This window comes from Corvus hawaiiensis, chromosome 4, assembly GCF_020740725.1.
Source record: "Corvus hawaiiensis isolate bCorHaw1 chromosome 4, bCorHaw1.pri.cur, whole genome shotgun sequence".
Taxonomy (NCBI): Eukaryota; Metazoa; Chordata; class Aves; order Passeriformes; family Corvidae; genus Corvus; species Corvus hawaiiensis.
Genome location: NC_063216.1, coordinates 45,382,607 through 45,397,163, shown reverse-complemented (window position 1 = coordinate 45,397,163; position 14,557 = coordinate 45,382,607). Strand labels below are relative to the sequence as shown.

General features: G+C 40.3%; 1 protein-coding gene across 2 annotated transcripts in view; it reads right to left on the bottom strand.

Moving 5' to 3' along the window:
• The window catches only part of GRIP1 (glutamate receptor interacting protein 1), a 331,823-nt gene that overhangs the window by 245,668 nt on the left and 71,598 nt on the right, over positions 1–14,557 (bottom strand). The window lies entirely within an intron of this gene.

Genomic DNA, 14,557 nt, shown 5'->3' with positions numbered 1-14,557 from the left:
ACTGACTGGAGAGCTATACTGAATCCAAACAGAAAAGAAATAATTTGGAAGATGTGGATCCACTGCTATTCAATATTTTATTTTCTATACATTACGCATATGCAATCTTTTACGTGCAATTTCCATTTTTATCTATCTAGGTCATGAATAAATCCCAAGACATCACCATCTTAGACCAAATGCAAGCACTCTGGATGAGCAGATTAGAATAGAAAATAAACAGATTGAAGTAATCATCTGAAAGAAACAAGATGCCTTTCAATAAGGAGAAATGCAAGATATTCCTATAAGCAGGAATATGCAACTATATAACCTGAGGATGAAGAACAAGTGATTAGGTAGGCATTACCCTGAAAAGCATCTGGTGACCACAATCATTCAGTAGTTAAACCCAGCTCACGGCAGCCACTATGGTAAACTACTCAATCATACAGATATATTTAATAGCATTATAGCACACAGAGTTATTTCTCTGCTCTCCTACACTGGTAAGGTCTCAACTGGATACTTCTCTCCACAGTTAAGATGTCAGAGTTTAAAAAAAAAAGTGGGCATGGATTAAAGATGTGTAAAATTTAATCAGAATGAGAAACAAAAAAGAAACAGAGAAGACTGAAGTGGAAACAGAATAAACAGTACAGAAACATCAAAGAACATGAAAAAGGAAAGAAAACTTATTTTCCATTTTCTACAGAGATGTCTGGAAGATTCAGGTGGAACATAAAATAACACATTCAGCAGATAAGGGCAGTGAAATGTGGGATGATCTGTCAGAAACCCCAAGAAATTCAACTAAAGCAAATGCCAAGACTTGCAGCACAGGCACCAACTGGAAAGAAAAGCAGCTCTACTGAAAAGGACTGAAGGCTCCTGGCTGACAACATGTTGCACATCAGCCTGCAGGGCATCCTTGTAGAAATGAAGACCAACTCCATACTGGGCTGAACCAGTAACAGTGCAGACAGCAGGTAAAATGATGCGGTCCTTCACCCCAACTCAGCACTTGTGAGATGGCACCTGCAGCCATTTTGTCTCATCTGGAGCACTCCAGGGTAGAGACAGTCTAAAGCCAGCCCAGTGGAAGGCCACGGCAGTGACCAAGGGCTGGAGCATGCAGTGTATGGAGAGAGGCTGAGGGGCTTGAGTTTTAGTGTCTAACCTTTACAAAAAAGATTAAGGCAAATCCAAGTGCTGTTTTCAAGATTATGGAGAAGAGTGAGCCATGCTCTTCTCAGAGATTCACGGTGGAGGGGCAAAAGGCAACAGATACAACTTGCAAAAAGTGAAACTCCAATTATTCTAATTAGATAGAAGGGAGGAAAAAAACCATGGCAGGGTGGTAAAACTTTAGAGCATGTTTCTCAAAGAAGAGTTACCATCCTTAAAGTTATTCAAAATTCAGCTGAATAGGGGCCCTAAGCACTTTGACTCAGCTTCAAAGGTGGCCCTGCCCTGAACAGCAGGCTAGACCAGGCAAACGCCAGAAGTTGCTTCCTACCTAAATAATTTTAAAATTCTTCTACAGTGTCTGTGAGGAATGACAAAGATAGCGCCTTGGGCTAGGACACCAGCTATACAATCTCCAGAGGTTCATTCCAGCTATATTTTTCTGCAGTCCTGAAGACTGAAAGGCACTAATAAATATTCAGACAGAATATGAGTTTTCTCCCTTTTGCGTGAACAGTGCTTCATTCATTTTAGCTAATGGGTTATAAATATAAGCAACTATTGTGTATTACATACTTAGAAATTTGACAGTAATAACATTCAGAAATTAATTTTAGATACCAAACTGCATGGAAAACAAGGGGAAAAAATACAGTGGAGAATGTTACAAAAGGCAGCATTTAAAATAACATTTTCAAATACTTCCTTATCCCCTCTGCAACTCCCAGAGAGGCTCTCAGGCACACTGCTGACAGTCAAAGCTGGAACCTTCTCTGAGTGCTGGGCTGACAGTCTGTAGTGAGAGAGGAATACATGGTGCACAATCACTTTAAAAGCCCTTTTTAACTTTCAAGGCCTTAAAGGCACAAAAGACAAAGGGAGATTGGTTATATCACATAGGGAATTTACCTGTGGATAATCTAAAAATATTCAAGGAAGGGAACAAAGATCCTTCAGCTGATCACCTATAAGCTTTCTAAAACTAATTTTACACTGGAAGTATGATCATACAGCCCTATTTTCTGTATCTCATGGAGTTTAGAGACCAGTGATGATGTATGCAGTCCACTGATGAGAACTAAACCTTAAGCTGATACCTTCTGAGAAAAGAAGTGAAGGTATCATAAAATCAAAATTCTGTAATTGCCTTTCTCATACCTGGAGATCATTTTGAATGTGCAAACGCAAAATAAAAATGCTTTATTAAAACTTTACACCAGCACAGATTTCCTTAAAGGTGCAGACATAATGCTTTGTCCTTACTATAAAAAAGCTGTTGATAAATGAAAGAGCTTGGTGGGAACTGCTTACATTAATCCACTAGTGGCAGGAGAGACCACAGTAATAGCAATTACTTAATGTGACTGATTTTGTCACCTGAAAAGAATAAATATTGCTTGGATGATCAAGATCTATAGTTTTTGACATATTTTCTGTAAGAAAAAAACATGATTACCACATGAAATATTGGCCAGCAGACTATTTTTTCGTAACTCTTTTAAGAGGCAAGATTGCCCTTCCTCCAATTAAACCTGTAAAAAAGTCTTTCAACATTATAGCTCAAAGAATAGTCCAGACAGTTCCCAAACTCTGTGAAGAAAGTTCTTCAGATGCATCTCACAGGCTGGGAAAAAAAACCCCTTATTTTCATATAGGCAGAAAACAATAAAACGCTCATGTCGCAGTTTCTGTTTCTGAGAAGCCTGAAATCTCGACCTGCATATAAACATCTATTTTTATGACTATATATACATATTTCCTTTTAGAGTAATTCTTAGTATTTCTGGTGATTCAGCTACATAAAGTATGCATACATACATATCAACCACAGAGAATAAAGGCAGATCTTTAAATTTGAAAGTGTGTAGGTATAACATGAAATAAATTAACAATTCTGCTACAATTTAAAGTTAATTAAGTTTATATTCCCTTATCCTCCAGAACCTATATACATGTATATAAAGACATGCACACACAGATGTTTTACTGAAATATGGAATTTAGATTTTAAAAGCTTAAGATTTAGTAAGATTTTGATAGCTACATACTTATCTGAGATTAGCTTTTTTTACTTTTACCACGGTAAACATTTGAGTTTGTAAAACATGCTGTTACCCAGGAAACAAGAACAAATGCATGTGCAATAGGAATAAAAATTCAAAACCCTTGGATGAAATTATATATACTAGAAGTGAGTCATTTTTCTCTCACTTCCCTACATCCAAGCTAAAGATTTCATCATACTATAAACAATGTATACATGACCTCAGTAATAACTTAATGGCAGGAAAAAAAAGAAGGGTTACCCCTCCTACATAATAGGAAAACTGGGAAAAAAAATTTGATCCTTTTATATTTTGTAATTTTTCAGCAATCATTGCTGGAAGCTTTATCCTTCAAAACCAACTGGCCTCCTGTTAGGAAAATGTTAAACTAAAGGTACAAGAGAACAACACAACTCTCAGAAGTTCACAGAAAACTACATTATTCCCAACAAGCCAAACTGAGGAAAGTGCCAAGATGCTTGACAGAGGCTCTCTTCAGTATGAATGGTCACCTACAAGAAAAGAAATTTCTGCTTCAACTTATAAGGGCAACCTAGTTTGCAGGTGCAAAGTTCCTGGGGTAGGATTTTTATGGTACTGTATATCTTCTGGGAAAAGCAGAAATTGTCACAACATTTTTATGCGCTATCTGAACATGACATTTAGGTACTGAAAGAACAAGGCACACAGTCAGACAGCAGTCTTTGTCAATAATGATACTTCTCATGTAAATGCTGTTTTGATTGGGTGGGGGCTTTTGAAGATTTTATGCACTTCTAAATTTGTGCACCTGACAAAAATAAAAACTCCTTTTCTTACATTGCCCATTCTAATTAAATTAGTTTGCTTACCTGTATGTTGCAAATGGGTAATACCAATGATTTGCTTAATTTTTGAAGTGTATTTCTTAGCAAACAAGAAACTCAAGATAATGGCTGCTGGAAAAACTGGTGTAATCTGATCCCATAAAATAGTGTATTTAAGAGACATGCCAGAGAGGATTCTGATACAACGACTTACGAAAGGGAGGCAGGTTAATACCACTTCTCTTCTGAACACTGCATTTAACACACTTATATACCTTTGCTAATTTATGAGCTCTCACGCCTGGGCTAAACTTGTTACTAGACCAGGAGAGATACAAAAACACTAGCTGGATTAAATTAAGGGCTGTAAAACTTCGGTGGATTACTTAGAGCTAGAAAACTTCATGAAGCTGCACAGAGTACTAACTAGACATTCTAAGGGTAAAACCAGAAGCGTCACCAGGCAGAAGCGTTTGTGGTGAGCGCTGCATTGCAGAGGTAGAAAACACATCAGAGGGTTTGTTGTTCTCGTTTCTCAAACATAAGAATCCTGATCCATCAGTTTTTATATTCTGCAGTGCTATTCTAATGACTTCAAACACTTCCAAGTTCAAAATCACTGAAAGGTATCTTTTAAACAACCCAGAACACATTGAATTCTTTTACCTGGAAAATAAGAAAAGGCCCTGAATAACATCAAAATAAATGCCAAGCCATTTGGTGCATTCAAAAGGCAAGAAAAAATTAAAAGTTACCGAACAGGCTAGAAAAAATAAAGCACTAGAAGTACCCCTATTAGTTACAAACACACTCAAACATCAACAGCAACTGCACGTGTTGGAAAACATGTTTTTGTCATGTTTAGAAAAATTACTTGAATTATCATAATCTCCAGTTGTCTTTCTAATCACCATTCCAATAAGTTTGTATAACTTTTCATACATTAAATCCCTCTATGCTGCTTAGTGCTTATCCCCCTTGTCTTTTGCTTGACTTACAGACGACTTCTGCACTCTTGCCTTTTTTCTTCCTCCTTTCTCCTCTATCCTTCCCTTAACCTCCAAAAATCTTTCTTCTCTTCCAAAATCAGTTTTACCCCTGTAGTTGCCCATTCTGTTTTCAATAGCTACTTTTCTTTCCCATGGAGAGGTGTTCCGGTTTGGTCAAATTTAGAGATACATCCTCTGAGAGAAGGCGCAGCCACCCCTCCCCCCACCAGGTTCAGGAAAAATAAATTTCCTTGAAGGAAAGTGAAGGAGATAAAACTATTTATTTAACAAACACACGGGTAAAGGATAATAATGCTAAATAATAAAATCTCTCGCTGTGGAGAAAAAGCCTGGGAAAAGTGTTAGAGTCCTCCCTTCGGTCTCCTCGGAGCTGGGGCTTGGCTCAGGGCCAGGCCCTCTGTGCTCGGTAGAAAGTCCTCCTGATGTGTTCTGATATGGAAGCAATCCACGGAAAAAGGGAAAAATCTGAAATTCCAGGGAAGGAAAAAAAAGCTCAACTCTCAGTCTCTCTCCGGAGAAGAAGAAGAAAAACCAAAAAAAAAAACTGGCTGAAAGCTGGCTGGGAAAAAGAAGTCGCTATCTCTGTGTGACCTTGAACAAGCTGCAAACTGCTTTGAAAAAGTTTTGCTCAAGTTTTTTCCTTCCCCCTCTCAGGCTCAGTTTAAAGGCATAGAAAGGCACAAGAATTAATTTCTGGGCATAGGGCAGCGATATGGGATACACATCATAAGGTCACCCCAAGACAAGAGGTTAAACATCCGAGCAGAAATCCAGCAGGAATGGAGAAGAGCTGGGGAACATCTTACTGTGCCTCTGTAGAAGAAAGAAGCTGAACGTTCTTCCAGACAAACGGTGTTTCAGCAACCTCCTTCAGCACCTGTCCTTCCTCCCTGCTCCCCCATCTTTCTTTCTGTTGTGTCGCTGACTCACTATACTCTCCCCTGCCTCTGACTTCTGCTTTCTACCATGTCTCATGTGTGTATTTTCCCCTAACGCTAATACTCAGATTTTAATATATATGCACACGCACACATCTTTGTACTGACATATAACTTTCTAAAAAGAAAAAGCCTTTTTCTTTCCTTAGTACCTTAACTTTATTTTTGCATGTATTTTTTTCCTCAAGAAGACTCATGGTAGATCATACACAAGAAGCACAAACTAAGTTTCCTTCTCTTATGAGCTAGTCAAATTTACACAGCCCAATTCTAGTATCTTTGCAAATATTCCAGATATTGCAACAACTGTAACCATTAAGAGAACATTGCTTCTGAAATAGTATTTTTCTATTTTCTATTTTTTCTGAAACAGTTGCTTGGAGCCCAAGAAAACTGCATCTCCAGCTCAGAATCTTCTGGTACCTCTCATGACGCAGGGTGACAGACAGCTGTGCTTTTATATCCAAGTTAAAGGTTAGGCATGCTAATAAAAACCCAGCAGGGACTGGGAGATGCTGCTGAGCACCCCATCTCTCCCTGGTACAAGACAGCAGCTCCTGACTCCTGCTGAACCAACCTCCTGACTCCAGAGATTCTCCTGCCAGTGTCAAAGTCAGGGCAAGCAGCCCCAGCTCTCCCCTCCCTCCTCCCACACAGCCTCTACTGCTCCTGTTCCACCACCTCTACACTGTTCCTTTTGCTGACCTGGGAGAGCTGTCCAGGACATCATGCCATGAACCAAGTCAGGGACCAGATCTAAGTTAAAAATAAGCTTTCCTAGGAGGGTCTAGCACCCACGCTACAGGCAGCTGTCCGCTCTTCATGTGCGCCTTACAGAAATTCCAAAATGATAGCACAGCTGTAGCTTTAATGCGGCCATCTGCCACTTGAAAAGACATTCTCTATCATTAGACTGTACTTATTTTGGAAGGAACATTGAAACCTACAATATTAAATTGATTTTCTCTTATTTTTCTCCATTGCTGCTGCAGCTGACGTACGTGATTCAACCTACTCTTTGCAAGAAGGGTCCATTTCCACATCCTCTTGAGCAGACTTTTTTCTTCCTAAAGCTCCATCAAGGCAGCCCAATGCAGATCTCTCAAGTTGCTTTCACTACTGTCTTTGAAGCAGATGAATTTTCTTTTCTTCCCCAACTCCTGCTCTGTAAATACAGCTTCAGGTAAAACCAGGAGGGCATTCACACGAACGAAGAAGGCATCATCATGAGCGATGCTCATCACAATGAGCAAACAGGGCAGGTTCCATCACCTGTGCTGAGCTACACCAACGGCAGTGGGGCAGCACTGGTCTGTGCCAGACTGAGCCCCAGATATGGACTGGATTTTAATCACAGGAACCTCTGTCAGACTAGGTCTGTCTGAGCTTCCTCAGTGAAGGACAGACTATTCAATAATAATCTTCAGGCATCTGTCATTTTTGGACACATCCACATTTGCAGAGGAGTGTTTAACTTTCCAACTTGAGGTATTGCTGAGACAGATACTTAGAAGGTTTTTTATTTATTTGGCTTTGACCAGGATCTGAATAATGAGCACCTAAAAAAAATCTGAACCTGGGGTCTCTACCAATGAGCCTTTCTCCTTCCTAACTGTTTACCCTACTAGTTGACTGTTTACCTGTTGGTCCTGTTTCTCATGTCTGATAATGCCAGGAGAACACTTCTACCCCTGGTATCTCAGGAAAAGGATGATGATGCTCTGTTGAGCTATTACTGCACCTGGTAATCAGCTACAGGACTTTTTAGAGGATAGCAGAGGATGGAGACACTGGGAAGCTGGGGACTAGCAGACCGGTGATGACACTGCCTACACAAAATACAGTGCTGTTCTGCAGTTCCATCTTGCAGAGATTTTTCTTGTGCTTTCAGCTTTCTGCTGAACCCTCCAAGACCTCTCTAACAGTACAGCGCACAAGGCAGAAGTGAACACAAGCAGAGGTCAGTGAAGGACCTTACCTCTTTCATCTTAAAACTTTCACTTAAAAATTATATCCTGTGAGCAAAACTGTGCTAAACAAAACAGTCTAAATAAATATCAACCAAGTAAATATATGAGATTTTTTTTCTATTAGGAATTTGAATATTTTACACATCTCTAAAGAAAATATTCCAACTTCTTTTAAAAGATCATAAAATTGCAATGTGAGCGGTCCGAGTTTTGGAGTAAGGTTCTTGGCTAAGTATTCCCAAAGACACAGAGCTCCCTTCCAGGGAGCCTAGGTCATGCAAGCATTTCTTCAAGGCCATATACAACCCCCCAGGTGTCAAGACAAAGAAACAACAATAACCATGAGAAACATCAACCCATGGCTTGGTTAAGACTGGATAACAAAATTTTCCTCACTCATAGAAATGTTAAAGCAAGGTGTGAATAAAGCTAAAAATACCATTTGAGCAGAGCAACGGTATCAGAGGAACTGTAACATGAATTCATGAAACAGCTTCAGTGTCTGCCTTGGAGACACTTGTTCACTTGCCAAGTCTGTCAGAAAGAATTAACTTGTCAGCGAAAAAAAGGGTATAGTATATGAAAAAATATTTGTTTGAAAGTTATACTGCAATTTTTCATCCTTCCATAGACTATTTCAAGCTCAGGCATGATTTTCTGGTTTTCATCTTGTTAACGGTAACGCTATCACATGGGCACATCCATCCTGTCCTTGATGCTTATATAACAACACCCCCAAAACAGAAGAGATTAAAAAAAGGAATACTTGGCAACTTTCTTGATGGGTAAGAACAGGAAAAGGATTATATTAAAAGCATCTTGAATTTTGGGATAGAAGTTTCAGGTTAAGGATCTGTTAAGGATAAAGAAATCTGTCTGAAGCAAAAGCTAAAGAAGCAGTGACCTGAACAACAGAATTACTGTCCAGGTTTCAGAACCAGGGGCCATCATGATTGCTCCCCAGCCAGCAAGGCTATATACAACCCCAGGTGTCAAGACAAAGTATTTGATTATGAGCTGTTCAGGATTAAGAAAAAGAATGTACAGATTCAAAATGCTCTCCTAGATTAAATGTTTGGATTTGGTTTGCACTGAATGAGGAGGTATTTGGATAGCTTTTCAATCAGTATGTGAGCAGCATCCTCACCCGGATGGGATAGAAGAGACTGACACCATACACTTGCAGATACAAGTAACCACAGAGAAGAGCCAATTTTGACTCTTCTGACCTCAAAAATGGGCACTGATAGAGAAAGAAAACAGGAGCATATGGTCTCCTGCAGAAGTGCCTTCAGCTATTAAACTAACTTGCAAAAGTATATTAAACTGTAATGCAAAGGAGACACAAGGTTCATCCTCGAAAGTCAAACAGTCATCTTACTAATTAAGATGCTAATCAATCAGAACTTATATGAAATAGGTTCACATGCAGCTTCCAGTGGGAAAGGCTCATCAAGCTGGCCCAAGCCAAAGCCCTGTACTGCAAAGTGCAGCATGTGTACCAACAAAGAGTCTTCTGAGAAGGAACATGCAAACCCATATTAGTTATCCACTGTTTGAAGCATTTTCTGCTGCATAGAAGGAATTTGTAAACCAAAATTTTACTCTTGCTGGTTGACAATCCTGTCCAGGAATACTTTGGTCAACCTAACACAGAACTAACTAGCCACCATTAAACATGGCATCTGCCATCAGCAACCAACTGTGAACAACACACAGCTCTCCAGCCATCTCCCCTCCCTCATCAGCACAATGAGAAGGCCCTGTGAACCTACACATTGGTATCCCCATAAGCATCAGTATAATGGATCAAGCAGAAAACACTGAGCAATAAAACTTTTACTGCTTTTGAATTTTTTTCTTTTCAGACTATTAATTATGAGCTGAAGAAGGAAAGCAGCCTTATAAATCTCATCAGAATTACCAGGGGAATAAAGCCCAGGCAAAATGAGAGCATTTGCTCCTGTGGGCTCCTGCAGAACTGCTGCTGACAGACGATAGGTCTTCTCACACATCTCAGACAGTAAGCCCACTTGAGGCAGTGAAGGAGCCAGCACAGTCCTGCTCCAGTGCCACCATCTGCCAGCCAGAAGGTGACCACATCTTTGTCTCTTTCTGAGATGTGTCCCATAGGCAGACAGCTTAGAAGGGTCTCAGGTTCCCCTTCTTCAAGGCTTGAATGATTTTGAGCCATGATGCTCTATGTTGAATTTAGAATATTACATCTTTGATTCTTTGATACTGATACTTAGATACAGTTCATCTTTTTGAGAAAGAATGTAAAACAGAAAAATCAGAGCTGACAAAAAAAAAATCCAAACAAAAAAACCCAAAAAACCCCCCAAAAACAAAACAAACAAAAAAAAAAACCATCAACAATAAAAAACACCAAACCAAAACAAAAAAAAAAAACAAACAGAAAGGGTATCCAATAAAAATTTCATATTAATATTTGAAATCAAGACTGCACATCAATATTTTTCTTAGTCTGTGAGATTCAGGTGTTCTTTACAAATGATAACTTTGTTTAGCAGGAGTAACTTCAGTTATTTTAAGTCTTCTATGTAGACTCAGGAAAGAGAACAACTCCACCACTGGGCTTAACCTTGTCACCTCTGAAATGAGACAGCTCTGCCTTCCTCCACTGACCACATGGAGCAACACACTGTCTTAGGATCATCAGTCTTTACCTCATTCTCCATTGTGTTTTCCTTCAGTTTAATTCAATACTAACACACAATACCACACAGCACGGCCACAGACAGACCAGGAGTTGCAGTTTGGATGCTTCACATCCCATCCTTCCTTAGACAGTATTTGCCATGATAAGATGGGACTGGCTTGATACTGCACTGAACACAAAACTGCATAATGCAAAGGAGGTACATTCAAATAGCACCAACACAGTTGAAGAAAAGGCTTTTCCACTGCTGAGTTAACACCTCTCTTCTTTCTGCCACACAGACACTTGCTCCCTGAGCCTTCCTTGGTTTGGCAAAGGTGGTCTCCTAGTTCACTCGGCTTCATCAGTGGTGTTCTTACCAGCTATGCCTCTAGTGTTTTGTTTGCCAATTTGACTGGGAGACAGTCCTGGGATCACGTGAATTTTCAACACAACAAGATGCCAACAGAAATGTAAGGAAAAAGTCAGAGGTGAAGACAAAACCAGGGGCAGAGCCCAGGTGAGGTCTTCAGGAATGCAGAAAAGGTGGCAAACAGGGCTGGATGGCACGCATGGATCTATAAGCAGCAAAGACTATGATTAAAATTACAGCCTAGCCTGCATCACATTAATTGCATTCTGTGCAAAACTGTAACATGGTGAATATTTTCTCCCTATTCCTCTCACTCCATTCACCCCTGAGACAGCTGTGCTGTCTGGTGTGCCTCCTGAATGGTAAAATGTGCTGCTTGTGGCAAACCTGACACAAATATCAGTAGCTGATTGCTAATTCCCATTTTGTCAGTGCTGAAAAACCACCTGTCCAGCAGCCAAAGGAGCCACACAGGGTCACCATGGCCCCACTGGGACAGTAAGCAGGTGGACGAGGCAGGGAGTTGTGCGAGTCATTTCCTTCCTTAGTTTCTCTGTGACAGGAATCACTATTCAGAGCATTTCTGGTGGGCTGCCACTGCCTTGTATAATAGCATTCAGCAGTTCATACTCTCTTTGCCTCTGGTTTGCACTTGCCAAAAGCCCTCAGCCAGGATCGCACAAAGGAATTTAAGTGCAGCATCAAGGAAAGTCACAGCATCTGGCTCAAATATAATAAATAGAAGCCCTGACACTGCAAAAGGCCTTTGCAAGCAAACAGGAGCTTGCACCTGGTTGGTTCCCAGTGCCCTTCTGGACTCAGGCACTTTCTTCACTTATATCATCAGCAGAGTAGGGAAAAAAAATAGAACAGTGAGATTAAAGACAGGAGGGGAAGAATTAAGTCCATATCCAGAGGCCTGCTGCTACCCAGGAGTAAGAATGCACATCTGCTCTGGGACTGGGGGAAGCAATGCATGCGGGGAGGAGAGAAGGTGAATTTGGGAGAGCACAGGAACTGGCCAAAATATGTTAAAGGATGCAACTGATACGGGGGCAGAATACATACATAGGAGCTGCAGGAAGAAATCAAATAGTGCTGGGAAAGATGGGCTGAAGGTCTGTGTGAAAGGACTTCATGCCTTCAAATTAGCACCTAAATTTTCTTTTGCTCATCCCAAATTATCACCCAACTGTCTTCCTAAGTGAGTTTCATCACAACTCACCAATCTAACAGATAAGGCCTCCTGTGCACCACTGCAAAGCTGTAAGAAACAATTGAGTTTGTTCAGTTAACAATACCAATAATGCCTTCTTTTTCACTCTTCAAGCCTATTTATGTCCTCTCCACTAAATTTCCCAGATGAGAAATCAGTAATCCCTCATTCTGTTTTTAAGCTTCCCAAGGGAAAAAAAAAAAAGCGGGGGGAAGTATTGCTGTTTTGTTCAAGGGTTTAAGAGAAACATTTTCTGTGAGGGATGAAGAAAAAGAAAACACGATATAGAACTGTGATCCTTAGAAATGACTCACCTACTCAGGCCTAAATTATTTATTTATTGTTATTTCCAAGCCACCAAATCCTGAAAGCCAACAGTTGCTTCTGTTGACCTAAAGCTGACAAAAGTATATAGACATTGCCCACTTCCCATGACACCAGTCCTTCAACTACAGCTGTAAGTCACACAGAAAATTGCTCTTAACCTCCTTGATGCAGAGGTATGATGCCTAAGATGCACTAAATACCCTGCTTTTTGAGAAATCTGTGAGCATCCCATTGGGGAAAGAGCTCTGTGCCATCATCTTCTGGTAAGTTGGGGAAAAATACTGATACCAAAGCAGTTTATTCACATCCATACCTACTCAGAATCTTCCAGTTAATACACTTGGGAGAGACATACAAAGACAAACTAGTACATGATTGGAAGTGAAAATTATTTAAAAGAAGGATACTTGGTGGCAGGAATACCAACCAGTGTCCTATGATGTAATGAAACTTTGCAAACAAGTAATGCTAAGGCATCAGTGAAGCAACAGTAAATACAGATGTATCTCCCTGTGAAAGCCAAGGGGATCAGCAGAACTGAGCCTCTGGAACCTACCCCCTTCCTATAATTAAAGCTGCAATCATTATACAGCTTGGCTGGCGGGATTCTCAGTGGACTGGTGGCAGCCTTTTCCCTGCAGACAGTGAGAAGCCTGCTGAGGAGTGTCCCAGGACACTACCCCCTGTGCTATCCTGCAAAGCATAACAGGATATCTGCTTAATAAAGACTTAGACCTGTGGCATGGGTATCCAAGGTGAATGATGTGACGCAGAGGCAGCATGACATTACATTATCAGTTGTCAAAAACCTGATTTTTGGTGCATGTCCAGTCTCTGCAGGACTCCTCAAACAGGCAAGCCTTCAGAAATGGATCATGTGCCCTTGCTCCCTGAAGCATCTCTTTTGTTTCATGAGGGGACACAGAGACTACTTACAAGAAAAGGTATTTTGGAATTAGAAGTTGACAAATTATTGCTGCAGGTGGTGACGCTATGAAGTTTTAAGGGAACCCAATTACATCACTTCCACTGCTCACTGCATGGCATAAAGGTGAAAAACACACACACACATATTTCTCTTCACAGACCCTGCTGTTTTTTCACTTTGATTCCCTCACACAGAATTTAAGTGAGGAATCAATGGGCTTTTTCTCTATCCTTGTGGCAATAATACCACAGCTGATGTCTTGCCCACCACCTTAAATGCCTAATATTTATATTTAATAGCTATATACATAACATCTAGTTCACTGGCTTCTAGAGTCACCTCAAAAAAAAAAGATGTTTTATTTGAATACCACTGAATTCTATGAACAGAAGAAAATTCAATGGCTGCATAAGGGCTTATGAATATAATTTATTTCTGAATAGCCTGATCTGTGGTAATAAGCAGGGACTCAAAGTCATTAGCTTACTTGCAGGTGTATTCAACACCTTTAGTCTGTCTGCTGAGCCTAATGGGGGTAAGTAGAGACAAAAGAGTGCTTGCAGGTGTGAGTTTGCAAAAGCACAGCTACAAATGACAGACACGTGGCGGGATCCCAGCGCACAGCTGATCAACATCTGTTGATCAAACCCTGATTCCAAATTCTCTTTTCTCCCAGAGCAGCACCTGGGACAGACAACAGTCCTGTACATGAACTCTGCAGCACACAAGGATCTAAGAAGGTCAAGGGCTGACAGCTGAGAGCATATGGTGGATGCAACTCACTGCAGACTGAATTCTATGGTAGTGATGGAATAAATAGTGTAACTCCAAAAATGCCTGTTATACAGGAAATCAAAGTGAATTATCTTAATAATTTTGCCTAGAGACATAAACAGCTGCTGCAAACTAGCATCAACTGTAGCAAAATTAAGGTGTTTATTCTCAAAAGCAGCTAATTTCCCATCCATTTACAATGAAAGACTGATTATTTCTATTCCAGCAAGAACTACATAATTTGAAGTGTATTTTTTGAAAAGTACACTTCTGATAAGAGCATTCACAAACCTTTAAGGAAAACCTGGGTGCACAAGACTAAGCAAACTTTATGGCGTGGT